The sequence below is a fragment of the Leucopleurus acutus genome (assembly GCF_964270905.1).
Source record: "Leucopleurus acutus genome assembly, chromosome: 11".
NCBI classification, from domain to species: Eukaryota; Metazoa; Chordata; class Mammalia; order Artiodactyla; family Delphinidae; genus Leucopleurus; species Leucopleurus acutus.
In genome coordinates, this window is record NC_139152.1 from 103,188,212 (window position 1) to 103,193,309 (window position 5,098).

The window sequence follows — 5,098 nt, forward strand, 5'->3', positions numbered from 1 at the left end:
CCTGGGAGCCCCACCCAACCCTCTGGGCACCCAGACCCTGGCTGAGGGAATGCCCATGCTCTCCGAAGGGGACAGGCTGGGTGGCTCCCACGGGGGCGGTGGAGACTGGACAGGCAGGGGCTGGGGGGCCATCACCTGCCTGCGTGACCCTGGCCCTGAGCACTGCGGCTGGGAAGGGCACCCGGGTCTGTGGACGCTGGCACGTCACAGGCCCGCCTGGAGCAGGACAGGGTGCGCACTGAGCTGGAGACACACGGGGGCCTCCGGGGAGGGCGCCTGTGAGCGGCGGGGCCCAGGGTCCTGGGCAGGCAGCAGGGACGGTGTCGGCCAGGCCCAGCCGGCCCACAGCGCAAGGGGAGGGAGAGGAGCTCGTTGGGCCCAGTTCATCCCTGACCTGCAGCTGTGGCTGAGGGGTGCAGGGCCCAAGCTGATTTGCTGGCCCTGGGGTTCCTCAGTGGGTCTGTCCCCTCTCTGCAGAGGTCTCTGATTGGGGCGGGGCGGGGGGAGCTGCCTGAGCTGTGGGCACATGACTTCCAGGCAGCCTTGGCAAACCCCTGAGCTTCGATTACACAGTTGACACCCCGCTCTGCCTGCCCCCCGCCCGGTCCCCAAGGGTTCCTGGCAGTCAGGCCTGTCCGGGCAGGGAGGGGAGCAGGGCCTGCCCCTCCAGCACTGGTTACGGTCCTCCTCCTGGCCTGGTCCCTGCAAGAAAGCCCTTCCCAGGTGCCGCCGGGGTGCGGTGTATGGGGGGCCAGCCCTTCCCAGGTGCCGGCCGGGGTGCGGTGTATGGGGGCCTGCTCCTGGATGCATGAATGAGGGGCCCCTCTTTTGGGGGTAGGTCACCTGTACTCGGCACTGAATGAGCCAGGTGAGGGAAACTGAGGCTCAGGGACCCACCCAATGTCACAAACAGCCAAGAAGGCCGCCCCACCCAGGGAGGGGAGGTGCCCTAGGGCGGGACCGCATCTTCCTAACACACAGAGCTCGGAAAGGTGGGCTGGCTCTGACCTGGCCTCTGGCCCCTCCTGCCCGCCCTGCTGCCAGGAGGCCGCCTGCCCTGATCTGAGGCTCAGGCCTTTGGTGGGCAGGGCACCTGACATCACTGGGCCTGCACACCTGCTGGGGAGGCTGGCATCTGGTCCAGGGCCTTCAGGCTTCCCCACCCCAGGCAGCCCTGCAGGAACCCGAGCCAGTTCCTTGGAAGGATGGAGAGGAGAGCTGCTGATGCCCGAGGCACCAGGCCAAGCCCAGCCCAGGAGCCATCTGCCCCATTCCTTGCAGCCCCCAGGTCCCCGCCAGAGCCTGGGCTATGGGGAGGGGGCTGGACTGTGACGGTGAGAAGGCCCTGCTGGTGTCAAGTGGCAGGGCCTCTCTGGGCTGTAGATGCCCTGGGTCCTGGGACCCAGTGACTAGGAAGCCTGGGAGGTTCCACCCCCTGGGCAAGGCCGGCCAGGAAGCCAGGGTTCCTGGACCACTGGGGCACTGCCCGAGGCTGTGTGAGCCCGAAAGCACCAGGCCGCTTGCTGGTCTCCCACTTCCCACCTTGGCGGGGGGAACGGGGCCTGGAGACATCTGGACTGGGGTTCATATCACGGCATGGCCCGCTTGATGGGTCCCCACAGAGGCACCCCCATCCTGGTGAGAGTGTGGGGAGGGGTCTGCAGCCCCACCCTGTGGAGCACCCCAAGGGGGTCGCCCCAAGCCTCCTGACCCTCCCTGCCAGCTGGCTTCTGCTCACCACGCCTCCCCCAAGCCGCCTCAAAGGGCCCCTTCCCTCTGGAGGGAAGCAGACACTCCTGACCCCGGGGGCTCACCCCTGCCAGAGGGGCAGTGACCCAGACAAATGGGCATGATGGTTTCGGGATGTGACAGAGACACGGTGGTGGGGTTCCTAGGGGTCGCTGTCGGCCTTTCTGCTGAGTGGGCCCAAGAGATGGCACTGGCAGCTCTGCAGAGATCTGGGGAGGGAGCGCTGGCAGGGGGAACAGCAGATGCAAAGGCCCTGAGGCAGGTGGAGGAGCCCAGGCCCAGCTTACTCAGGGCTGGAAGCAAAGGACAGACACAGGAGGGGCTGCACAGCCTCCACCAGCACACGCGCTCCTGCAGTGGCCCTGGGTTCTCCTGACAGCCTGCTCCACCTGGGTGGGCTAAGGGGGTGGGTAAGCTGAGGGGAAGGAGGTGGGGGGCTTCAGAGGCCCTGAGCCCTGAGCGAAGCCGTGGGGCCGCTCCGGGCCTTCCTGCCCGAGCTCCTGCCGGTCGCAGCACTCTCTGCTGAGAGATGAGCGTTAGGGTGCAGCTGGCCCGCAGACCCCGGCATGCTGGCTGCCGAGGTCCCTGGTCCGTGGCTGACTCAGCATCCTTCTCAACAGGCCACAGCAGTGGGGGGGTGCCCCCTACCCAGGGGCCGAAGGAGGCACCCAGGGACCCGAGCTGGCCCTGGAGCAGGTCAGGGCTGACTCAGCATCCTTCTCAACAGGCAACAGCAGGGGCGGGGGTGCCCCCTCCCAGGGGCCGAAGGAGGCGCCCAGGGACCCGAGCCAGCCCTGGAGCAGGTCAGGGGCTGCTGTGGGGTCCCGGAGTCCCAGCTCTGCCCCTGCCCAGTGCAGGCCACTCGGCAGCCTCCTGTCTCCCCTCCAGAAAGGCCCAGGGGGTACCACAGAAAGGGTGCGTGTTTGCCCTTGACTGTGCGCGTCTGTGTGTACCTGTGAGTGTGTATGTAGTATGTGTGGGTGTGCACCTCTGTGTGGTCTGTGCATGTGTCTGGGTGCTCGTGTGCATGTGCACGCGCGTGTGATCCAGCACAGGGTAGTGTGTGTGCACGCATGTGTATCTGTGCATGTTGAGCATGTGTGCATGTGTGTGCACCCGGGCAGGACCTCATCTAGGCAGAGCCCGGAGCCAAGACTCGGGGTGTCCTCCCCCCATGTTCCGCAGCTGCCTCTGCTGTGTGACGCACCCTCCCTTCAGACGCCGCAGCAGCCCGTGGGGGAGCCCCTGTGACTCAGCGCCTGCGGGGGGGGGTGGTGTGGGAGGTGACAGAGGAGGAGCCCGGAACCGGGCAAAGAGGGCAGGAGGCTGTGGCAGTAAAGGTCCTGCCCCCCCGAGCGCTCCCGCCGCCCAGTGGCCACCGGCGCGGTGTCAGTGCGGTCACACGCGTGTACGGTGTCAGGGCACAAAGGCGTGTTGGCCCACGTGTAGGGACAGTCTTCAGCCCCAGAGGGGGCTCGAGAGCCATGAGCGCATCAGGGTCATGGGAAGTGGGGGTTCGCAGAGGGCCCTGACGAGATCTGAGGGGGGGTGGGGGCGGGGCGCCGAGGGGAGGTGAGTGTGCTGGAGTGTGGGGGGGGTCCCGGGCGTGAGGGGCACGTGGGGGGCTCAGGGTCCTCCAAGTCCAGGAGGCAGGTGGGCCCCCGATAACTCGGGAAGCAGAGGCAGTCAGACCCGAGTGCGAGTGGAGGCTCCCCAGGACCCTGTCCACGTGCCCAGGACGCCCCCGCAGGCACAGTGAGGCACCTCCCTCCACAGCACCCGCCTGCGATGAGTGCTTAAGGGGAGGCCCTGTCCCGTCCTGGTGCTGACCTGCCCTGGGCCTGAGGACACCTCTTTGCGCTGCCGTGTGGGAGAGGAATCTCAGGACCTGGGGGCGGCCGGGGGCTCGGAGCTGTGGTCCACTGGCTTCCCCACCCTGGGACGTTACGTCCCCTTCCTCGTCACACGTGGTCGCTGGGGGCCAGCAGTTCTGTCTGCCCTGTACCTGACTCCCTAGTGGGCACAAAGGGGCTGAAGTTTGGGGATCCCCGGGGCCAGTGGGGTCTGTCCTGGGGCGAGAAGCAAGGGCCGAGCTGGGCCTGGAACACAGAGGCGTGCACCGTCGGGTTGGCAGGGTGGGTGCCACCTTTCACCCCGGCCACACCGCAACGGTCCCTTCCCTGGGGACACTGGAGCATCGAGTGGAGGCGCCCTGGCCTGGGGGTGGGGTCTCAGGGAGGGGCAGAGCCCAGGGCAGGGTGGTGGCACTTGTGGGGCAGGCCCAGCCCCTTGGCACCATGTTTGTCTCTGCCCAGGCAGCCCACCCTGCCCATCCTCGTGGGGGTCTCCCCTGGGGTCCTCCAGGCCGTGTCTGTCTCCGGGGCCCTGCTCACTGCCCCCCGGAGGTGTGCCCGCCCAGGTACGCCCCCGCCCGGCCCCGTGCACACACCCTGTGCACACACCGTGCACAGGCCTTTCTCTGCGCAGCCACTGGGGGTCCTGGTCAACCCTGCCCCCCCCGCCCTCTCACCCGCGCCCAAGAGCTGCCAGCTGCCCCCGCCTCGGGGCCCACCCCCACCTCCCCTAGACAGTACCCCAGCCTCCCTCCGGCCCCCCAAGGTGCCATGGGTCCCTCACCTCCCGAGGGGCCTGCTCTCTCCAGGACCTGTGTGGGGCGGAGGTGATGAGGGGGCCTCCGCCAGGGTAGAGCCCCGGGGGCAGGGTCCGGGTCAGGCCCTTCCTTTCAGCTGGCTGCCTTTTTAATAACAAGCAAAATTCCTCTTAAAAATACTCTGAGCCACTTTAAACATTTCTCAGAGAGTTAAATGGAAATCTAATAAAATCTGTGAAAAGTATTTTTAAAACAGCTTTATCGAGGTGTAATTTACATCCCATGAAGTCCACCCACTTTCAACGACTTCAATGAGCCACCCACCCTTCAATGGTTTTAGTAAAACTTCCGAGTTGTGCAACCACCACAGTCCGATTTTAGCACGTTTTCCATCCCCTCGATGATCCCTTGTTCCCCACAAGCAGTCACTCGTCCCCCACCCCAGCCCCTGGCAACCACGCACCTGCTTTCTGTCCCACAGACTGGCCTTTTTTGGACGTTTCATATAAACGGAATCTACAACTTGTAGCGTTTGGTATCTGGTTGCTTTCGCTGAGCACACGCATTTTGAAGTTCATCCGTGACGTAACACGTCCATAGTTGGTTCCCATAAACATATTCCATTGTAGGGAACACGTTCTGCTTATCCGCTCACCAGTTGATGGATGTTTGCTTTTCTCCCCCACATTTTAGCTCTTACGAATAAGGCTGTTATGTACATTCAGGTACATGTCTTCG